This window comes from Kogia breviceps, chromosome 14 (genome assembly GCF_026419965.1).
Source record: "Kogia breviceps isolate mKogBre1 chromosome 14, mKogBre1 haplotype 1, whole genome shotgun sequence".
Taxonomy (NCBI): Eukaryota; Metazoa; Chordata; class Mammalia; order Artiodactyla; family Physeteridae; genus Kogia; species Kogia breviceps.
The window spans coordinates 12,220,138-12,244,441 of record NC_081323.1 but is presented as its reverse complement, the minus strand read 5'-3'; the positions used below and the strand labels follow the sequence as shown (position 1 = coordinate 12,244,441).

General features: G+C 46.9%; 1 long non-coding RNA gene across 1 annotated transcript in view; it reads right to left on the bottom strand.

Moving 5' to 3' along the window:
* The window catches only part of LOC136792498 (uncharacterized), a 35,263-nt gene that overhangs the window by 3,810 nt on the left and 7,149 nt on the right, over positions 1–24,304 (bottom strand). Inside the window, exons 2-3 of the long non-coding RNA XR_010836364.1 lie at positions 15,522–15,980; positions 14,846–14,927 (exon numbers count right to left, since the gene is read on the bottom strand). This is a non-coding gene — a long non-coding RNA (uncharacterized lncRNA). The remainder of the gene's footprint in view (positions 1–14,845; positions 14,928–15,521; positions 15,981–24,304) is intronic.

The window sequence follows — 24,304 nt, the reverse complement described above, 5'->3', positions numbered from 1 at the left end:
GCCCCCCAAACCCCACACCCACCCAACCAGGCTTCATCCCACATGTCTGGCAGGCACCAGTTTGGGGGTTCAGTTTCCAAATCTCAGAAGCTAATAAGGAGCAAGGGTAACTGCAGGGGACTCAGTTCTCAAAAGCAAACCGTGTTCCAGTGACTAATCCATCTTTCACTCCCGATATTTTTACTCGTCCCAGCAGAAATGTGTATGCGTCACAGCTCCTGTTGGAGAATGTTTTGTTTTGTTTTGTTTTTGCTGTGCGCGGGCCTCTCACTGTTGTGGCCTCTCCCGCTGCAGAGCACAGGCTCCGGATGCCCGGGCTCGGCGGCCATGGCTCACGGGCCCAGCCGCTACGCGGCATGTGGGATCTTCCCGGACCAGGGCACGAACCCGTGTCCCCTGCATCGGCAGGCGGACTCTCAACCACTGCGCCATCAGGGAAGCCCGGAGAATGTTTTAAAATGCATTATTGTGTATGTATCTCCAGCCTGAAGACCAGCAGAATCTGGGTGCTGTTGGCAGGGCGCTAATGATTTCAGCACTAACAACAAAACCTGTCAAGTCACACTAACCAGGACTCCTTTCTCCCAGTCTCTTCAGCATCCAACAAATTTAAAAAAAACAGAAAGAAAAAAAAATAATAATTGATTTGGCATCTGATTGAGGATGTGGCCCATGGAGTACTGAGGTGGCCACAGACTTACACATTCTCCTACCAATACCTTTTCCTTCTTTTAAGATCCTGCCACGAAAGCAATTATACTCCAATAAAGTTGTTAAAAAATAATAATAATAGGGCTTCCCTGGTGGCGCAGTGGTTGAGAGTCCGCCTGCCGATGCAGGGGACACGGGTTCGTGCCCCGGTCCGGGAATATCCCACATGCCGCGGAGCGGCTGGGCCCGTGAGCCGTGGCCGCTGAGCCTGCGCGTCTGGAGCCTGTGCTCCGCAACGGGAGAGGCCACAGCAGTGAGAGGCCCGCGTACCGTAAAAAAATAAATAAATTTTAAAAAAATTAAAAAAAAAAAAAATAATAATAATAATAAAATAAAATTAAAAAAAGATCCTGCCACAACACCCCCGTCTTTTCAGGAAGCCTTTTGAATTAATCTGATCTCAGCATTTGGAAAGCAGAGTTTTAACTGCTGGACCACCAGGGAAGTCCCTTCCTCTCTCTTAGAACAGGACTCGGGAAAAGAAAAGGATCTCTTCTGTTCTTCTGACCTGTGGATGTTGCACGAAGACTCCATGTCTGGAGCCATGGCAGCCATCTTGGACCCATGAGGAGAGACTGTGCCATCGTGATGGATAGAAAGGTCCTGGACCCTTGATGCTGCTGCTGAGTCACTGAATTAACCAATCCTAGGACTGCCCTATCCCTGAACACATTGTTTAAACCACCTGGAGTTGGCTCTTCACTAAGTTGTAGAAAAAAATTATCCTGATGGATATGCCCCATATATGGTGAAACTTCAAAAAACATAGCTCTAGGGTCACTCCAGACCCATGTGTGAGGTGCAGAGGGAACATCTTTCCAAGCAAGCCTACAGGCACCTCAAAAACATGTCCCAACTTGAACCAATTATCTGCCGCGGTTGCCAAAAGACCTTATCCACTCTCCATTAGATGGATAGCATCTCCATCTATAGTCTCTCTCATGAGACTCTAAATCCTTTTCTCATTTCTGCATTCATTCATTTAACCAAATCATATTTACTGAGCACCTACTATATACTAGGCATTATGCTAGATGTAGGGGGAAAAACAGTGAATAAGACAAACTTTCACCACTTGTGAAGTTTATATTCTAGTCGGGGGGGAGAGATATTAAACAAACAAACACATAGTCAATGATAGCTAAGAAATAAACAAGGTATTTTCACAGAAAAATACAGGAAAGTACATACCTAGATAGGGTGATTCAGGAAGACTCTCTTAAGGAAGTAATAGTTGAGATCTCAATGCTGAGCCAGAACCAGCTCTACAAAGTATGAGAAGAGCTTCATAGGCAGAAGAAAATGGCAAGTGCAAAGGCCCTGAGGCTGGACCACACTTGGAACATTCCAGGGGTAGTAAGGAGGCCGGTGAGGTGGGAACAATGAGTAATGAGAACAGTAGTAGGAGTTGAAGTCAGATTAGTAATGCGGAGACAGTCCATGCATGCATGGACTTTATGCTAGTCACAGTGGGCAGCCAGGGCAGGAGTTTTAAAAAGGGTGTGATATGACCTGACTCAGGTTTTTAAATGGTCACACTGTTGGGTGGAGAATAGCCTGTAATAATAAAAAATGATCATAACCAACCCTTTTGGGTTTTTATTTTTTGTTTTTTTAATATTTATTTATTTGGTTGTGTTGGGTCTTAGTTGTAGCATGCGAACTCTTAGTTGCAGCATGCATGTGGGATCTAGTTCCCTGACCATGAATTGAACCTGGGCCCCCTGCATTGGGAGCGGGGAGTCTTAACCACTGCGCCACCAGGGAAGTCCCATAACCAACCCTTTTGTAATACCTACTGCGTGCCGGGAACTGTTCTAAGCAATTTCCATATATTAACTCATTGTGTCCTCATAACAATGGGAATGATTATGATGCCATTTTGTAGATGAAGAAACCGAGGCACAGAGAGGTAAAGTGACTTGCCAAGGATCACACAGTGAGTAAATCAGAGCCTGGACTATAGGAAACAGGGAGCCTAGCTAGAGGCTATGATGTATATGATGAGAGGGGGTTTCCTGGCTTGGTCTTGGCGGGCAGGACTGGAGACAAGAGAAGAGGATGGATCAAGAATATAACGTCAAGATATGGGAATTCCATGGCGGTCCAGTGGTTAGTACTCCACGCTTCCACTACAGGGCACATGGGTTGGACCCCTGGTCAGGGAAATAAGCTCCCGCATGCTGCCCGGTGCCAGCCAAAATAAAAAATAAAATAAAAATAAAGAAAAAATTAAAAATATATAATGTCGGACTTCCCTGGTGGCACAGTGGTTGAGAATCCGCCTGCCAATGCCGGGGACACTGGTTCGATCCCTGGTCCGGGAAGACCCCACGTGCCTCGGAGCAACTAAGCCCATGTGCCACGACTACTGAGCCCATGCGCCGCAACTACTGAAGCCTGCGTGCCTAGAGCCCATGCTCCACAACAAGAGAAGCCACCACAATGAGAAGCCCGCGCACCACAATGAAGAGTAGCTCCCACTCGCCACAACTAGAGAAAGCCCGCGCGCAGCAATGAAGACCCAAATGCAGCCAAAAATTTTTTTTAAATATGTCTATAATATATATGTGATGCCAAGACAAAAAGGAAAGAACTTTCTGAGGGAGTGCGCAGTATCCTGTCTGTACCTTCTGATTCCCTTCTCCAGCAGGACTTTCAACAGGACTCGGGCTGGAAGACAGGTCACTGGCCCCCGGTGTCCTCCCCGCCCACTTTATGGATGCAGGTCTCCACTCCACCCCAAACCCCGTTATCCTGCAGCACCTCAACTTGTGCATCTCACATGATCACCTCCCCTTTTGAGAACAGCCCAACGCTGCTACTACTGACTCCGACCTTGGTCTTGCCCTGCTCCTCCACGGCTTCGCCTGGATCCAAAGATAAAAAGCCGCCAAAAAGCCAGCTGGGCCGCTCGCAGCGCCTCGCACTCGGAGGAGTGCACTTTGTAGACACTCCCTGGGCCTCAGCAAAACTTCTATTGTTACGGGAGGCAGAAAACCACCCGAGTGGCCCGGTTGCTTGCCGGCCAAAGATTTCGAGCACACCCTGTCCCAGCCCGGCCGTGGGCCTGAGCTCCCGGGCGGGGGGAGGCCAGGGGGCCGGAGGAGAGCAAGACGCGCGCTTGACACTGCTGTCTGCCGCAGGTTACAGCCTCCACCCACCCAGGCATCTCAAGGAAGCCAGAAAGGGGGAGAAAGCAGGGCGGAGGTGACCAGTTTGGCCTTTCAAGACGAGGCAGTTGTTTCTACGAAGCGTCTGGGAGTCCCCTAAATATCTGTCCCCAACCCCGAGGGGATAAAAGGTCAACCTCTCGGTTCCTCCTCAGCCCAGGATTGGTTCAGTGTGGGGTGAAAGTGTGAAAAGCTAGGGACCTACCCACGCCTGGCTCCTGCTCTGAGGCTTTCTAAAAAAAAATGAAGTGCACAGAGCCTGAGCAGAGAACCCACCTCGTGCAGAGCACAGCGCTAGGCTCCGAGGATTCAGAGAAAAGGAAAGCACCCTGTCCTCCAGGGTCAAGGTGGAGGTAAGATGAGTCGTGCAGAGGCGCAGGTTTGAAGGAGAAAGCAAGGAAGGCTTCAGGGAGGAGCTGGCCTTTTTCAACTGCTCTTTTAGAGACAGAGAGGACTCAGCACAACTGTAAGCTTCTTGATTGCAGAATCTATTGCCCTGAATTATTTTCGTTTTCCACAGTAATCTGCACTGAATATTGCTGCTTTCCAGTTAATTTTTTTATATAAATTTATTTATTTTTGGCTGTATTGGTTGCTTCGTTGCTGCTCAGGGGATTTCTCTAGTTGCAGGGAGCAGGGGCTACTCTTCGTTGCTGTGTGTGGGCTTCTCATTGCGATGGCTTCTCTTATTGTGGAGCCCAGGCTCTAGGTACACGGGCTTCAGTAGTTGTGGCACACAGGCTTAGTTACTCCGTGGCATGTGGGGCTTCCCGGATCAGGGCTCGAACCCGTGTCCCCTGCATTGGCAGGCAGATTCTTAACCACTGCGCCACCGGGGAAGTCCGCCAGTTAATTTTTGTTGAAAATAAAATAATAGGACTGAAAGGATCCCTATTCTCGCCCTCCTCCCTCTTTCTTTCCTTCTTAAAAAAAAAAAAAAATCCTCAGAATGACTAAACAAATAAAATATGCACAAAAGAGACATATGTTCTTTTTTTATGTAAATGTATGGGCCATGTCCTTTACTCTTTTTCGCATCACTAAAGGATTTTATGTGCTTTGCTGGAACTTTGGAAAACCCCAGATGAGCAAATGAAGAAAATGAAAATCACCTATATTTTCACCATTTAGAAATAAACATTCTTAACACGTCAGAGTATTCCTCACCAGGCTTTGGTGGTTATTCTATTATTAATATTAAGGTGAAATTCGTTACAGTGCAACGCACAGATCTGAAGTGAATGATTCAATGAATCTTGACAAATCCCTACACCGTGTACACCCCCCAATCAAGATCTAGAACATTCCTATCATCCCAGAAAGTCCCCTCAGGTCCCCTGCCAGTCAACTCACAACCTCCACAGGCAACCACCCTTCTGATTTCTATCACCATAGATTAGTTTTGCCTGTTGTATAATTGGAATCATTATACAACAGGCAAAGTGCCTGGCTTCTTTCACTCAGTATAATGCTTTTAGATCCGTTCATGTATCAATAGCTTGTTCCTTTTTATTGCTGAGTAATGTTTTTATGTGTGGACGTACAACATGTTGGTCTAGCCACCCTGTGATGGTCTTTTGTGTTGTCTCCACTTTGGGGCTATTATGAATAAAATAAAGCCACTCTAAACATTGGTGGACACATATCTATATGGACATAGGTTTTAATTTTTCTTAAGCAAATGCTTAGGAGTGGAATTGCTCAGTCACATGCTTAACTTTTATCAGAAATTGCCACCAGGGAAGCCCCTGGTGGTTAAGAATCCACCTGCCAGTGCAGGAAACATGGGTTCAAGCCCTGGTCCAGGAAGATCCCATATGCCACGGATCAACTAGGCCTGTGCGCCACAACCACTGAGCCGGCGCTCTAGAGGCCATGAGCCACAACTACTGAGCCTGCACACCACAACTACTGAAGCCTGTGCGCCTAGAGCCTGTGCTCCGCAACAAGAGAAGCCACCACAATGAGAAGCCCGCGCACTGCAACAAAGAGTAGCCCCCGCTCGCCGCAACTAGAGAAAGCCCGCGCGCAGCAACAAAGACCCAACGCAGCCGAAAATAAAATAAATTAAATAAATAAATTTTAAAAATAAAAAGAAATTGCCAACAGCTTTCCAAAGTGGTTGTACCATTTTATATTTCCACCAGCACAGTATGAGGCTTCCAGTTGCTTACTATTATGAATTTTTCATCACACAGAGAATACATGGGTATATTCTCCCGTAAAGCTAAAGCGCCTTTGGGCAATCACCAGGCACCGGCCACTCCCCCAAGAATAACACTGTCAGCAGTTTGGGGTGCTTCCTTGCAGACCTTTTCCTGTGCATTTCTATACATAAATACATGCCGTAGAAAACACATCATATTATTTTGTGGTGATTCTTTTTATGGGAAAACATCTTCCATTATATATTTCTTCCTTGTGTTTACCACCCCCAGCATACAATTTTTTCCCTGCCTCTACTCTCCCCCTAGATAGGACGTTACCTCAGCTAACGTAAGGAGTTTGTTTTGTTCACTGCTGTATTCCAAGTGCCTTGAACAGTGTCAGGCAGAGAGCAGATGCTCCATAAATATCTATGGAAAGCAAGGATAGTGTAAGTATTGTTCTGGAACTCGTTTTTTCCCCCTCTATAAGTCATAGATCTTTCTAGGTCAGCACTTAACCAATCTATTTCCTTCCTTAACCTGCTGCATGTATTCTGTGACAGGAATATGCAAATTTTATTTTTCATTCCCCTATGGATGGGCACTTAGGTTGCTTCTGATTTTTCATTGTTAGGAGCACTGCTGCCATGAACATCCCTGGCTTGCCCCCTTGGGCACAGTATTTATCTAGAACAGTATCCCAGAAGGAAACAGGGGGTTCGGAAGGTCTACGCAGTGTAAATTTTAGTAAAATTGGCCAAAGAGGCAGGATCAACACATTGTCAACTTGAGGAATGGGGGGAAATTCATGGTAAATGGATAGAATTTCTTTTATTTGGCAACTTGGGGATGGTGGGGAGAAGGTAGCATAAGAGTCGTGCTGGAGGGTGATTATGTTCCCACATCCCGGAGTCAGATGCCCTGGGTTCAAATTATGGCTCTGCCACCATCAAGCTGTATGACCTCAGACAAGTTAAGTTATTCAACCTCTCTGTGCCTCAGTTTCCAATCTGAAAAATGGGAATAATAAACATAGCCACCTCCAAGGGCTGTTATGAGAATCAACACGCATATAAAGCACTTAGAGCTGGGATGGGCACTTGTTAAATATTCAGTAAGTGTCCTCCACTGTTACTATTTAACAACCAACATGTGTGTGTGTTTAAAAAAACACCTGTGGCTCACTTCGGTCTTTTCCTTCACCTTCCTGGCCTGTAGACATTGGCTTTTCCATCCACTGACTCAGGGCGTGTATTCCAGAGGAGAGAGGAGAGGCCTGGGAGCAGAGGTCCAAGGTGGGGGTGGGGGGGGAATCCAGGGAGTTACAGGAACCAGTGGAGTTTCCAGAAGCAAGGGCTGTTTGTTCAGTGGCAACAAAAGCCCCAGAGGTGGGTTCAGGTAAGACCTATAAGCAGCTGTCACCGCCAGGCAGTGGGGAGAGTCAGCAGTGACCTCTGGGAGGGAGGTTGGGGCCGAAGCCAGCTTCAGGGGGCCAGGGCCAGGGCCTGTGCTGGTGGGGAAGGAGTTGGTCAGGAACACCAATGCCCTTCAGAGAAATCTGGTCAGCCTGGACTGTATCTGGAAGGAGAAACACATGTCCTGATTTTTAAGTGTAGAAGACCTGAGCAGGTTTAAGGGAAAAAAAATTATTTCAAGAGCCGTGACTACAGGGTCTGAGAGAAACAGCGCCAGGGCTGGTATATTCAGGGCCTGACCCTCTCAGAAAGTTCCTGCTGTGGTTAGATGTTCCATAAATTTCTATGGAACAGATTAACCATGGGGAGGGAAAAGGTGCCTCACCCACCCCCCCACACACACACACATTCACTAATTTCATCATGAGACACCAAGAAATAAAGAGCACAGTCCCCGCCCTTAATTAGGGGTGGATTCCAATCTCGTTTGGAAAAGGACACAGGAACACGAAAAAGCTAAAATCATAATGAAAGATTTAAAACATGGAAGGCAGGCCTGGTTTAGAAGAAAGGCTGCAAACTAGCAGTCTATGCAAGGCTTTAGTGACCCAGAACAAGAGATTTTCAATTTTGACTTGGTTGCCATCAATTACATCTAGGAGGTTTTTGCAGTAAGATCTAAATGTCTCACACCCCACATCCTAAACGTCAGCAAATTCTATAGCTCCACCTTCAAAATGCACATATGCAGAGTCTGATGACTTCTCCCCACCTCCTTTCTCATCCACCTACCAGTCCATTCTCCAGAGGCAGCCAGAGAGACCTAAGTCTGGTCCTCTCTCTCTCCTCTGCTTAGAACCCTCCATGGCTCCCACCTACACAGAGCGAAAGCTAAAGTCCTGACAGTGGCCACAAAGTCCTGCGTGGTCTGCTCCCATTACTTCTCTGCTCTCAACTCCTTTGACTCCTCCTCACTTCCTCTGCTCCAGCCACACAGGTCCCTCACTGTTTCTAGAACATTACAGGCAGGCTCCCTCCTTAGGACCTTTGTATTTGCTTCTCTCTCTACCTGGCCTGCTCTTCTCCTGGGGGAAGGGTACCACACAGCCCATTCTGAGAATCTTTCCAGCCTTTAAGCAAACCTCAGAGGTTTCCCCAATACCCCACATAAAAGTTCGCAATACCCCTGACACTTCTGCCCCCTGCCCTGAATTGTTTCTCCATAGCACTTACTACTGTCTAACATGCTACGTAGTCTATTTTGTTCACACCTGTCCCCCATTAGTTTGTAAGCAGTGTCTTCAGGCTGCTTTGTTCTCCACGGACTCTCCAGCGCCTGGAACCATCCTGGCCCAGAGCAAGCACTCCAAAAACATTTGTGCAATACGAGCACTTCCAACTTCTCTTAACAATCAGAGGAGGGACTTCCCTGGCGGTCCAGTGGTTAAGACTCCTTGCTTCCAATGCAGGGGGTGCAGGTTTGATCCCTGGTCAGAGAAGAAAGATCCCACTTGCTGCGCGGACAAAAAAAATCAGAAGAATTTGGCATCAGTGGGCTAGAAAGAGAGGAGCCATCGCTCTTTTGTTCACCGCAGTCACCACCCAGCCTGCTTTGCTCTGCACTTTTGTCCCCTGGGCAGATGACAGATCACCGCATGGGGTGCCAAGAGCCGGCATTTTGATCCCCACTTTTCTGTTAAATCTTTTCCTCCCTGTCCCTGAGCCTGCCAACTTCACTGCCGGGAACACCCAGGGGTCGACGGAATCCGGCCACCCGTGGAATCCAGCCCACCGCCTGTTTCTGTGCAGCTAAGAATGGTTTTTACATTTTTTAATGGTTGGGGGAAAAAAAAAAAAAGGAAGACTATTTCGTGAACCATGAAAATTACATGAAATTCACATTTCAGAGCCCATAAATAAACTCGTATTGGCTCCAGCCATGCACAGCCGTTTACCTGTAGTCTGCGGCTGCTTTTGCGCTATAACAAACAACAACAGAACGGCAGAGACTGTGTGGCCTGCAAAGCCTAAACTATTTTATCTGGTCCTTTCCAGGAAACGGTTGCCAACACCGGTCTAAATCCCTTCGTAAGATGAACAAAAACCAAAAATCACCAACGTCTTTCTCAGCCTGAGCTCCTCTCTGAAAACTTCTCTTGTTCCTGGGACCCACTTTGGCCCTGGGAAGCAAGTCATATCACTGCACGGCCCACACTCGCTGGCCATGACTTGTTGGCTCTGTATTTGTCCCTTCCCTCCTCGAGGACCAGCACGTGCAGGCTGAAATCCCCCAGTGTTGAGCACGTTGCCTGGTAGTCAGTAAATACTGGTTAAACTTTTCTGCAGGCCTCAGGACCACCCTTTCTCTGCTCTGGGCTCCTTTTTGTCATCTGTAAAGTGGGAGCCTTGATCCCTAAGATCTCCAACGCTGCAGAGAAAGCACCCGTGAGTCCTCGCCAAGCTGAATGAGACTATTTGCCAAACAGTTTTGTTTTATTTTTTAAAGGGCATCGTGAGAGCATCAAAGGTAACAGACTCATGGACTGAGGGCCCGATTTCAGCCCAAATATGTTTTGCTTGGTTTGTACTTTTTCTAAATTTTTTTTTTACTTCGATGTCAGTAGAAACCAAACCTCCTGTAAACCAGCACACTTCAGTTGCGAGTAGTATCTATCCAGCCCTTGTGGGCGCTTGAGTTGGCCATCCCTGGATGGAGAGTTAAAGGATCATTACAGCCAGGATGCCTGCAGCCCTAAAGAAGCCTCTGGGGTCAAAGGTGAGGAATGTAATTAGGCCAGTTTTTCCCAAACCTGGATGGATATCAGAATCACCCAGACAGTATATACAGTGCAGACTCCAGGCTCACCCCACACCCACTGAATCCTACTCTCCATAGTTTGCAATGCTGGATATGGATTTTTTTTTTTTTAATTCTCCCCAAATGCTTATGCATTGCAGGTGGGACTGTGTGTCAAATCAAACTCTGCTGATGTCAATTTGTCTGTACCTGTCAAAATTATAAATATACCTATCTCTTGACCCAGCAATTCCACTTCTGGGAATCTATCTTCCCGACCAGGGTTTCTTAAACTTTAATATGCATACAAATCCCCCAGGCATCTTTTTTTTTTTTTTTTTTTTTTTGTGGTACGCGGGCCTCTCACTGCTGTGGCCTCTCCCGCTGCCGAGCACAGGCTCTGGACGCGCAGGCTCAGCGGCCATGGCTCACAGGCCCAGCCGCTCCGCGGCATGTGGGATCCTCCCGGACCGGGGCACGAACCCGCGTCCCCTGCATCGGCAGGCGGACTCTCAACCACTGCGCCACCAGGGAAGGCCCCAGGCATCTTTTTAAGATGCAGAATCTGATCCAGCAGGTCTGGGGTGAGGCCTGTGATGCTGCAGTTCTAACAAAGCTCCTAGTTGATGCCCAGCTGCTAGTCCTGGAACATTTTGAGCAGCAAGGCTCTGCATCTCCCCGCACGCATAACCAGTGATGCAGGTACAAGGGGACTCGATGTACTATAGTCTGTCATTGCAATTATTGGGAATAACCTGAATGTCCACCAACAGGATACCAGGCAAACTGGTGCCTCCCTATAAGAGAGTATTACATGGCCTTCAAAACTATCAAGGCAGCCCCTGATGAAATGGTATGGAATGATCTCCAGGGCATATTATTAAACAAACAAACAAACAAACAAAAAACCAAGAAGCAGAACACTATGTGGAATGTGCAACATTTTGTATATAAGTGTTGGGTTGGAATATTTATGTTCCTATTGACTTGTAGAAGCACAGAACAGCCTGGCAGAAGAAACTGGTAACCGCGTACCTCTGGAGAGGGCAACAGAGTGGATGGATGCCAGGGGAGAGAGGGTGACATCTTCCTGTACCCATTTGAATTTTGAACTATGTGAATATAATACCTTTTGAAAAAAACGAATAAAAATTTAAATTATAACGACACCTAAATAAAAAGACTCACTATGTGCTTCTAAGGCTCACACATGAATTTAGACCACCAGAAAAGCAGTTCCAGGGTGGGTTACCTCCCCCCTCGGTACACCATGTACATATGTGTGTGCACGCGCACACACACACACACACACACTTGCATCCAGCTTTGAGGAGAGTCTGTACAGGGTTTGGCCAAGCACGCTGGGCTTAAACGCGGCAAACCTCCATTGGATCTCAGTTCCACCACCTGAGTGGCATGGAGTAAGACATGCCACCTCAATAAGCCCCATTTCATGGGGATGATCAAAATAAGACTGGCCACCCTACAGACCTCAGATGGTGGGAAAACGCTTCAGAAACGGTCAAGCGTACGCATGAAAAGACTAATTATAACATGAACCCTGATGGTGAGCAGGGCATCGGGCAGCCCCAGCCTGGTCTCCACGGGGTCTCGTGCTTACCTCCCAGGGTGCCGTGCAAGGTGGAAACCCAATACCTTGACCTTTGCAGTCAGGCTCAGAGCAACACCTGGCAGTGCTAATCTCCAACTCTCCTCCCATCGTCTGGTCCAGCTGCCAGGCTGAGTCACACGGGGCTAGGGACAGCACATGACCTGTGTGTGGGACTGGTGTGAGAGTGGTGGCTGGGGAGGATGGAAAAAGCCACAAGAGGCTGCCACTCCCCTCTCAGTGGGAAACTTCCTGCCAGGGAAGGAGATCTAAGCTTGACCTTAGGTCCTGAAATCTACTGGTTGCCTGGCTGTCTGGCAGAACTCCTCCTCCAGGAAGCCCACTGTGTGTGTGTGTGTGTGTGTGTGTGTGTGTGTGTGTGTGTGTGTGTGTGAGAGAGAGAGAGAGAGAGAGAGAGAGAGAGAGAGAGAGTGTGTGTATGGCAGAGAAAGAAGTGTACAAGGAGATGATAATAAAACTAACAAATATTGAACAGTTAACCGTGTGCCAATCTCTGTCCTAAGTAGCTCACAGACTGGGACTTCCCTGGTGGCGCAGTGGTAAAGAATCTGCCTACCAATGCAGGGGACACAGGTTCGAGCCCTGGTCCAGGAAGATCCCACATGCCGTGGAGGAACTAAGCCCGAGCACCACAACTACTGAGCCTGTGTGCCACAACTACTGAAGCCCGTGGCGCCTAGAGCCCGTGCACCGCAACAAAGAGTAGCCCCCGCTCGCTGCAACTAGAGAAAGCCCGCACGCAACAACGAAGACCCAACACAGCTAAAAATAAATAATTAATTATTTTTAAAAAGTATTTCACAGATTAAACTCAGTGAATCTTTGTTGACAACGGCAACAGTGTCATCGTCCCCACTTTCCAGATGAGGAGACTGAGGCCCAGCACAGCTAATTATCTCATCCCAGGTCATATAGCCCAGAGTCAGAGACAGGCAGTCTGACTCCAGAGCCCCGACTCTGAACCTCTCAGCCACAGGGAATCTCATTTCTGGAAGGGATTTCTCAGGTGTCCCTTATGTTGGCATCTGGCAGTGTAACCTTAGGCAAATTAACCCTGTGCTTCGTGTTACAGAGTCTCAGTTTCCTCACGTGTAAAATGAGCATCATCATAGCAATACCCACCTTTCAGGGCTATTTGGAAGCTCAGTGATGTATTGAAAGTCCTGCATGCAGGACCTTTCACCTGATATAAACTCTCCTGAAAATCATCATTGTTAATAGGATTATCATACCCATTATTATCCAGTACTATTGAATGAAGTATAGAAAACACCCAGTCCTGTGCAAAAAGGAATCAAATCTCTTTTTAGCAGTTTGTCTATATCATTCGTCTACAACATGTAACCTAAATATCTTACCTGTTTTCCTGTTTCTGTCAACCCTGTAAGAAAGCAAGATGGGGTTAGCAAAAGAAAGTTTGCAGATCTTGGTCATGATCAAAACCACTTTCTTTTTTTTTTTTTTTTTTGCGGTACGCGGGCCTCTCACTGATGTGGCCTCTCCCGTTGTGGAGCACAGGCTCCAGACGCGCAGGCCCAGCAGCCACGGTTCACGGGCCCAGCCGCTCTGCGGCATGTGGGATCCTCCCGGACCGGGACACGAACCCGTGTCCCCTGCATCGGCAGGCAGACTCTCAACCGCTGCGCCACCAGGGAAGCCCAAAACCACTTTTTTTTAAGGCATCAAGAATCTTGATTTCTGCTGAGAGATTGGCACAGAAGAGAAATCTACACAGGGCAGAAAGTCCAGCCTGGGGACAGATGAAATTTATCTTTCAAGGTCACTTCGACTTCTTTGTCCCCAGGGAAACTAATTCAATTCAACAATTATTTAGTAAGTGTTTAGGCTGTTCCAGGCCTCTGCTGGGGACTGGGGAGATGGCACAAAATAAGACAGATAAACATCCCCATCTCATGGAGCTGACTTTCTGGGGGAGGAGACAGACAATAAACAAGTAAAGAGATCATCTAATGTTAAGTGTCAAGAAATGCCGCAAAGAAAAGTAAAACAGAGTAAGGGCATGGAGAGTGGTGAGAGTGAGAGGGTGGGGCTGTTATTTTAAGCAAGATGATCAGGGAAGCCATCTTGGAGACATTTAAGGAGAGAGCTAATGAAGTGAGGGTAGCCAGGGAAAGAATATTCCAGGTTGAGGGAGTGAGTAGCATGTGCAAAGGCCCTGAGGCAGAGCCAGGGGAGAGAATGGTAGGAAATGAGTTTGGGTAGGCAGGCAAGGCCTTGCTTCTCTCCTACTTTCTTCTCTGCCAAACTGGGATGAAGACAGCAGCCTGCTACCCCACCTCCACCCGGGAGCTGCCAGGAGATATTGGAGGGAAAGTGCTTTGAGAGGGAGACCAGGCAACTAATCAGAATGTTATGAATGGACACGCTTTACAAGGCCTATGCCAGAGGCACTTTGTGACAGCATCGTTTCTCCTCCCTCCTAGCGATGCCATTATCCTAAAGACCACACTGGGAGAGCCCAAGTTTCAAACATTTGCATTCTCTCACTCAAAGTATAGAAAAGGTAGGGCCCAGGGAGTGGGGAGACCTGCCTGAGTTCACATAGCATATTGCTGCTAGAGCCCCAGTTTTAAGGACTTGGCTCCAAAATGTAACAAATATTGACTCATCCCACTATCAGGTGAAGATGGGAGCAAATAAAATCAATAGCCTTATCTCCTTAAGAAATTGTTACTTCCCCCAAGGCAAGAAGGAGGTGAGACTATTTGTTGAGAGGTTGGACTGGGTGAGTAACACTTTGCAAAGGAAATTAAATGTGTTAAATGAGTAATTTCTCCTGTAGACTGGTTTCTTTGCTCTTCTCCACTTCTCATTTGTGCTTTTCAGAACGTTCCCCTGATCTTCTTAGGTCTTCACAGCCCACGCTGAGCAAGGGTTAGAGAAAACTCTGGGCTCTTCGTCACCTTTCCACAGATGAAGACACTAAGCCCTGGAGTAGCAAAATAGCTCACCTGAGGCTGTACAGCAAGTTTATTTGTTCAGCCAGGACATATGCATCACGGTGAACAGGGAAAATGGCAGGCAGCAGACCACCTAGAAAATAACATAATGAACAAGATAACTTCAGAGAATACCAAGAGTGTGGATGAAATCAAAGAAAGGGACTGACAGGACTAATTGTGGTCAGAGAAGGGCCCCAGGGGAGGTGACGTATGAATGGTGCCTGTAGCTTAAGAAGCAACCAGCCATATTCAAAGCCAGGAAGTAGTTCCAGGCTGAGGGACGGCACATGTAAAGGCCCTGTGGTTGGAACAAGCATTGTGTTGGAGGAACGGAAAGGAAAGGCCGGTGTGGCTGGAGCAGAGCAGACCAGTAGGAGGGAAGTGAGAGATGAGGTCAGAGACGTGGGGGCAGGGCCTTGCAGGCCACTGTGGATTCAGTCCTAAGGACAGTGGCTGCCTGGTGGAGGGCTCTATGGTTCGTGTCAGATCTCCTTCAGAACGAAGTCTCACTCTTCCATGACTCCCTTTGGCCTTCTACACGTCCTGGTACTTCCTCAGCTGACCCTGGAAGTTCCTGGTTGTGTTCCTGGCACGTGACTCTAACTACCCCGCCCCCCCACCCCCAGCTCTGATGTCCCACAAACTCAGCAGCAGCTGCCTTTCTCACACACAGGCAGATCCTCACCTCGGTTTCTCAAGTTCATGCCCTCTGGGAGCCTTGCAGCAGATGAATTTACTTCTCCCTCCTCCCTGTCGGCGGCAGGAATTGGGGGTAGGGAAAAAGAGAGCGAGAGAGCCAAGAAGTCTTTCAGGAGTGAATCTGCCTGCAGACTAGGTAGAAAAGCAGAGAGAACACGAGCCAGACCTGATGTGAGGGGCTTATCAGCTCTGCCCTGCGGACAGGCTTCCACGGGCCAGATCTGTCTCCTCTGGCCTCACTCCTGGTGTTAGACGGTGGCAGACGGAATCCCAGAGTGAGGCTGGCCAAAAATAACCAAGCACAGGGACAGCTTCTATGGGACCCTGGTGAGGAAGATGGGGGTCCTAATCCCCCACCAAATCACCATCAGACCTCCAAAACTCTTCCTTGGTGATAGCTCCCTTTGATGTAGGCAGTTGAGGTCTTTTTTCTTTTTTAATTGAACTGTAATTGACATATAACATTATGTTAGTTTCAGGTGTACAACATAATGATTCTATATTTATAAATACTGCAAAATGATCACAACAATAAATCTAGTTAACATCCATCACCATACACAGATACAATTTTTTTTCTTGTGATGAGAACTTTTAAGATCTACCCTCTTAGCATCTTTCAAATATGTTCTACCGTATAGTAAACTATAGTCACCATGCTGTATGTTATATCTCCAGGACTTATTTATTTTATATCTGGAAATTTGTACCTTTTGACCCCCTTCACTCATTCCACCCACCCTCAGGCCCTGCCTCTGACAACCATAAGTCTTCTTAATAATAATAATAATAATAATAATAATAATAATAATAGCTCAGAGTTATTGAGCACTTACTGTATGCTATGCACCGTATTGAATACTTGGAAGCTTTAATTCATGAAAGCACCTATGTCCGATGGAAATTAAAAGATTCTTAGATAACGTGGTGATTTTTATGTATTTTTCAAAAGCCAGCTAAGTCAAAACAACTACAAAAACAAGACCGGTGACTCTGCTTAATCCCCCTCCCTGTCCCCATGATATGCCACTTGGAAGAACCTCCTGCATGACTGCACTCAACTACTCTGGAACCATCCTTCAGGAAGACCTTCCAGACACCAGTCGAGATGCCTGCCTCACCTCACACCCATTAGGATGGCTGCTACTAAAAAAAAAAAAAAAAGTATTGGCAAGGATGTGGAGAAATTGGAACCGTTATGCATCGCTGGTAGGAACGTACAATGATGCAGCCACTGGAAAACAGTACGGCAGGTCCTCAAAAAATTAAAAATTGAATTACGATATATCCAGCAATTCCTCTTCTGGGCATATACCCCAAAGAACTGAAAGCAGCAACTCAAACAGGTATTTGCACACCCATGTTCATAGCAGCATTATTCACAATTGCCAAAAGGTGAAGGCAACCTAAGTGTCCATCGATGGATAATGGATAAGCAAAATGTGACATCTACATACCGCAGAATATCCTCCAGCCTTAAGCAGGAAGGGAATTCTGACACAGGCTACAACATGAATGAACCTTGAGGAAACGATGCTAAGTGAAACGAGCCAGTCACAAAAGGGCAAACATTGTATGATTCCACTTCTGTGAGGTACCTAGATAGCCAGACTCATATAGATGGGAAGTTTGACAGCGGTTGTCAGGGGCTGGGGAGAGAGGGGGCTGGGGAGGTTTCCTCTGAGGGGGAGGCTGAACTGCGCGGCTTGTGGGATTTTTAGTTCCCCAGCCAGGGATCGAACCTGGGCCCTTGGCAGTGAGAGCTTGGAGTCCTAACTGTTGGACTGCCAGGGAATGGGGAGTTATTATTTAATGTGTACGGAGTTCCAGTTTTGCCAGGTGACAAGAGTTCTGGAGATGGATGGTGGTGATGGCTGCACAACAATACGAATAGACTTAATACCACTGAACTATACTCTTAAAAATGGCTAAGCTGACAACTTTTCTGTTAGGTGTATTTTATCACAATTTTTTTTTTTTTTTTTTTTTTTTTTTTTGCGGTACGCGGGCCTCTCACTGCTGTGGCCTCTCCCGTTGCGGAGCACAGGCTCCGGACGCGCAGGCTCAGCGGCCATGGCCCACGGGCCCAGCCACTCCGCGGCACGTGGGATCCTCCCGGACCGGGGCACGAACCCGCGTCCCCTGCATCGGCAGGCGGACTCTAAACCACTGCACCACCAAGGAAGCCCTATCACAATTTTTAAAGAAAAAGATGCCCCAGACTCTTTGCTGGGGCCAGAGAGGAGGTCTCATTTTCTGATGGGGAGGACAGGGTTTGACTGCACCCCCAGAAGCCCTGTGGCCCCATCCAGCTCCCTCTGTACATGAATAATCTGAGGCTGACCTCTGTGACCCTAAGAGAAGCCATTTCAGATCTGCCCTAGAAGAGAAGGCCAGTGAAAGGAGGTGGAGAAGGATGAAGTCGGATTTCTTATACTGACTTTGGGGCACTTTGGACAATTCACTCTACCTCCTTGGGCCTCAGTTTCCCCATCTTTACAAGTGAGGGGGATGGACTTCAGAAATTGCCCCAGGAATCGTACCTGGCCCCCAGCATGTCTTGTTTGACCCTCACAAGATGTAAAATTGGGAGGTTTCCCACTAGAAGGTCCAGCCACCTGGGGCTCTGTTCCTCCATGGTCACTGCCATCTGGAGGTGGCACCCTTGGATAGGGCCAGTGTGCCCCAGTTCACTGCAGTCCCCGCCGTGGGCCTGACCCTTCCCTCCCAGGGCCCTGTGGGTGGCTGAGTCTGCAGAGCCGGGACAGGATAACATCGGAGGGACCTCCTACTTCAATGACAGTTTGGTTAGAGTTTCCTGGGTAAAGATTTATTCAAAAACAGAGCTCTGAGGTTTCTGATCGTGGGACACACTGTCTCTGGGACCTCTTTTTTCTGCCCTCCTATGCCCAGCATTCCACAGACCAGTTCCCTAAATGGGGGGAACCCACAACTTGACTTCCTACCTCAGTTTTCCGGGGTTGCCAGCAGAAAAGGAGAAAACCCTACGGTGAACCCCAGGCCTCCTTGTTTGAGGGGCTTTAAGACAATAACCTCCTTTCCACCTTCCATCTCAGAGCCTATAGCAAGTAAAAAAATAAAAACAAAATACACCCTTCTTAAAAGTCTTGTGATTCTTCCCTGACCAAAAAGAGAAACAGGAACTGACACTGTCATCCTCTTCCTCTTCCTTCTCCTCCTCACCATGAATTAATATGAATAATGGCTAACTTTATCTGAGCAATTTGCTACACACCAGGCTTTCTTCTAAGCATTTCGTGTATTGTTTCCTTTAATCCTCACAACAATCGGAGGAGGTCGGTGCTATTTTAACCCCCTTTACAGAGGAGGCAACTGAGGAAGAGCCCACTCAGGGGTGGTGAGTAGGCATTAGCTCTCTCACCTCTCATGATATGACCTTGGACAAGTCACTTCCTCTCTCCAGGCCTCAGTTTTCTCATCTGTGAAATCTCTGAGCTGTACAAGGTCATCGTGACAGTCTAAACTTTTTGTTATGCCTTGAACACATTTCCTAACAATCAAAGCATACCTAAAAAGAATGAATTTGAAACCACCTACATGCCCGTGTAGGACATGTAGGACATGTGCGTGTGTGTTTTAAAAGCCAATTAATCAGTAATCCATCGCAGTTTTTTCTTTTCAGCCTTCGTTACGATTGATGAGCCAATATCGACACATCATTATTAGCTAAACCCATAGTTTACATTAGGGTTCACTCTGTGTTGTGTATGCTATGTGTTTTGATGAGTGTATGATGACATGTGTTTACCATTGCAGTATCATATGGCACAGTTTCACTGCCCTCAAAATCTTCTGGACTCTGCCTGTTCAGCCCTCCCTTCCATCCCCCTAAACTCTGACAGCCACCGAATTTTTTTTACTGTCACCATAGCTTTGCCTTTTCCAGAATGTCATGTATGTAGCCTTTTCAGATTGGGTTATTTCATTTACTAATATGCATTTAAGGTTCTTCCTTGTCTTTTCGTGGCTTGATAGCTCATTTCTTTTTCACACTGAATAATATTCCATAGTCTGGATGTACCACTGTTTGTTTACCCATTTACCTATTGAAGAACATTTTGGTTGCTTCCAAGTTTTGGCAATTATGAACAAGGGCTTATACATTTTTTAATAATTATTTCTTCCAATGGTAAAAAGCAAAGATATAGGATCACCATGGATTAGGACACTATGGACAGGCACTGAGAATTAAATAAAAATCTCCCCTTTTGCAGATCAAGAAACCGAGGCTCAAGGAGGGGAAGTGACATGTTCATTCATTCATTCTTCCAGTGAATATTTATGGAGGACCTACTATGTGCAGGTACTGTGCTGGGTCAGGGGGCACTGCTGGGAACAGAAAGATTAGGTCTCTGCCCTCCTGGAGTAGACACTCTAGACAGACAATAACCAAGTAAATAAATAAATAATATGAATAACGAAAGAACAGCCAATATTTATTGTGTACTTTCTTTGCACCGGGCATTGTTCCAAACTCTTTGTGTGCATTAAGGCAGTTGACCCCTATAAGCACCCTGGGAAGTAAAACTATCGTTATCCCATTTGCAGATGGAAAACTGGAGTCCAGAGAGGTTAAATCACTAACCTAAGATCACACAGCTCGAAAGTGGAGGAAGAAGGATTTGAATCCAGGTCATGGGGCTCCCAAGTCTGTGGGCTTACCACTGCTCTAAAATAATGGGAGGTCATTTTAGCCCGAGGGTTGGTGGCAGAGCCCAGGCTAAACCCTGATCTTTAGCTTCTCGTGTTTATTGTGCTGGGGCCCCCCTGCCTTTCAGAGTTCTGAGAAGCCAAACTTCACTGTTCTTCTGGCTTCTTCCAGTCTCTTAGCCGTGGTCCCTGGGGGCTGGGGGGAAGGGCTCGTAGCCGGCCAGGGTTCCTGAGTGCAATTAGATCCCCTTTCTTTTTAAGCCATTAAATCCCTGATGACAAATTCCGCTCTTCTCGGAGGAGCAGGCTGACCTGACCAAGAGAACAGAGCTGCTGGGTATGGAAAAAAGCTACACACCTCAGCTGGTGTTTTTGACCATCAGGCAAGGAGGGGCAGTCTCGCCCAACTCTGCTCCCTGCCGGTGTGGTTCAAAGTCAGCAGCAGAAAAAGCCAAAATTTTCTGGAATGCTGTTGGTGAGGCTCTAGGGAAACAGGTACTCAGACACCAATGATGAGAGAAAGTGGCTATAGCTGCTTTGAAAAACAATTCATCACAACTACTCAGCGTTAAAAGAACACAGCCTTTGATCCAGCAGTCCCAGGGCTGGAAGTTCATCCTACAGACATCCTAGTTATCCACGTGCATGTGTCTAAGATGATATATGCACAAACCTAAACATTACAGCAGTTTGTAGCAAAAGAACTGGAATAACCCCATAGTTCTCCCATTCCCCTAAACAGGTCCCTGGTGAAACAAATGAGGTTCATACTTGAAAAGAAATTCTATGCTTTTGTTCAAAAGAAAAAGTCAGCTTTCCACCTACTGCGATTGAGATTTCAAGATAACTTGTTAAGGGGGAAAAAGCAAGCCTCAGAACGTTATATGCGATCTCAACTACAACAAAAAGAAGAGAGGAGGGAGGGCTTTGTCTATAGAGGTGTTGAATCGTGAAAGAGTGCTAGGACCTGGGGCCAGGCATCCTATTTCTGGCCTTCCCTTGCTGTGTAATGAAGAGCAAAGTACAGTTAGCCCTCCTTATCCGAGGATGCTGAATCCACGGATCCAGAGGGCCGACTGTATGCACTACATCATTTGATATAAGCATTTCCTTGAGCATCCACAAATTTTGGTATCCACAGGGGTCCTGGAACCAATCTCCCCCGGAGCCCAAGAGATGATTTACTCAACCCCTCTATGCCTCAGTTGCCTCAAAGCAAAATTGGGTCCTAATAGGTGGACTTGTTGGAAGAATTAAATAAAGTAAGCTACATAAGAGTCTCTGCTCAGGGTCAAGGACATAGGAAGTGGTCAGTAAAGAATAGGTATCAGCATTATGCACAAACTTTCTCTGGAGGAAGACACAAGAAATGGGGTACAGGGGCTACTTCTGGGAACAGAAGGATGTGGGTGGGAGAGAGGGCTACTGACTTTTCAGTGTATGCCCTTTTTGAAGAGTTTGAGTTTTTCTTTTTACCTCGTGTCTGTACCATATGTTTCAAGAATATTATTTAAATAGGGGAGCAGGGCGAATTACAAAGAAGGAGCAACTGAGTGATTTCAGGTGGTTTTCCAGGGGGATTTTTCTGACCTTTCAGCAACCCGGGCCCCGTGGTTCACAGTCTGGCCCCTCATTCACCTGGGGGACTGTGAGAAGGGCAGGACCTCAGCTCCACCCCAGACCTGCGGAAAGAGAATCTGCATCTTGACAAGCCCAGGTGAGTCGCATGCGTGTGCAAGGTTGGGAGGCACAGGTTTTCAGGCTGCAGCCCCGGAGGCCTCCAAGGGCCAGAAGACAAGTGGGGTTTTTTTTTTAACATCTTTATTGGAGTATAATTGCTGTACAGTGGTGTGTTAGTTTCTGCTTTACAACAAAGTGAATCCGTTATACATATACACATGTCCCCATATCTCTTCCCTCTTGCGTCTCCCTCCCTCCCACCCTCCCTCTCCCACCCCTCTAGGTGGACGCAAAGCACGGAGCTGATCTCCCTGTGCTATGCGGCTGCTTCCCACTAGCTATCTATTTTACGTTTGGTTGTGTATATATGTCCATGCCACTCTCTCACTTCGTCACAGCTTACCCTTCCCCCTCCCCGTATCCTCAAGTCCATGCTCTAGTAGGTCTGTGTCTTTATTCTCGTCTTACAAGTGTTTTTCAGTTTTGTGACTCAGTGGAGCAAAGGGTGAATGGAATGAGTGGCCCCTCCCTTGGGGTGGGGTTTGGGGAAGGGGAGAGAACAGGAAGAGTTCAGAACTCTGCTTGCTGTCTCCCCACAGCAGGTTGTAGCACGTGAGGTCTGAGGCATGTGGCTTTCAGCAGCTCCTCACTTAGAGTTTAAAATAACTTCCTGGTTAAAAAAAAAAAGAAAGAAAGGAAGGAAGAAAGAAAAGGGAACTCCCACTGTAGCCCACACAGCCCCAACATGAAAGGAGGCCTCTGCTCTCCCCACCCCAGCCCCAAGCCCACTTTCTGTCTCTTTGGAGACAGTGACAGAAATATTGCTCAAGGAGAAATCAAGTAGGAGATCCGTAGAGCTGAAGGGCCTCTAAGATAATTCACTTTAAGCTTCTCAGTTAACAGGTAGAGCAGTCAAGCCTCAGAGAGGGGAAGTGGTTTGTCCAAGGCCACACAGCAAGTTAGGGGCAGAAACAGCTCAGGAATCATAGAGGTCGGAGAGACCTTGAAACCATCTACTTAAGAGTTACAAACTTGAGAGGACACACAGTTGATGCCTGAAAGAGAAGCCAATCAACCGTTCTAGCCCAAAGGCTGAGAGCAGGGACGTGAGCGCAGATGGGCTCATGAGAATTGGTTCTGAAACTTTTGTTGGTACCAGCTATTCACAGGCATAGAGCCCGTCAACAGTTTTTTTAATTGTGGTAAAATGTACTAACATTTGCCATCTTAACCATTTTTAAGTGTTCATTTTGGGAACATTAAATGCATTCACATTGTTGTGTAATGAGCCTGTCACTCCTGGTCAAGACGTGGGGATAAGAAGTATATCATTCTTTTAGTTCTAGTCTAAGAAAAACTGCAGGGAGCAAAATGATAAATGGCCACAGACGCTGGAGTCAGGGAGAAAACAGGGAGTAGTAGGCACCATGGCAAACTGGAAAGCACGCAACCCCATCTGAGAGGCAGCCTACTTAGCTCCAGCTGACTTGTGCCTGCAGGGATGCTAGATCATCTATGTTTGAAAACACATGATTTTTTTTTTTATTTTTATTTTTTTTATTTTTTTTTTTTTTTTTTTTTGTGGTACGCGGGCCTCTCACTGTTGTGGCCTCTCCCGTTGCGGAGCACAGGCTCCAGACGCACAGGCCCGGTGGCCATGGCTCACGGGCCCAGCCGCTCCGCGGCACGTGGGATCTTCCCGGACTGGGGCACGAACCCGTGTCCCCTGCATCGGTAGGCGGACTCTCAACCACTGCGCCACCAGGGAAGCCCTAAATGTATTCTTTTGAAGTATAGTTGATTTACTATGTTGTGTTAGTTTCTGGTATACAGCAAAGTGATTCAGGTATATACACATACATTCTTTTTCATATTTTTTTCTTTATGGTTTATCACAGGGTATTGAATATAGTTTCCTGTGCTATACAATAGGACCTTGTTGTTTATCCATCCTATATATAATAGTTTACATCTGCTAATCCCAAATTCCCAATCCAACCCTCCTCCAACCCCCTCCTTCTTGGCAACCACAAATCTGTTCTCTATGTCTGTGAGTGTCTTTCTGTTTCATAGATAAGCTCATTTGTGTCATATTTTAGATTCCACATATAAGTGATATCATATAGTATTTGTCTTTCTCTTTCTGACTTACTTCACTTAGTATGATGATCTCTAGGTCCACCAATGTTGCTGCAAGTGGCATTATTTCATTCTTTTTTATGGCTGAGTAGTATTCCAGTGTGTGTGTGTGTGTGTGTGTGTGTGTGTGTGTGTGTGTGTGTGTGTACATCACATCGTCTTTATCCGTTCATCTGTCAGTGGAATTTAGGTTGTTTCCATGTCTTGGCTATTGAAAACACTGAATGTTTTAAACTTTTTTTCAAAATTGAAAACATT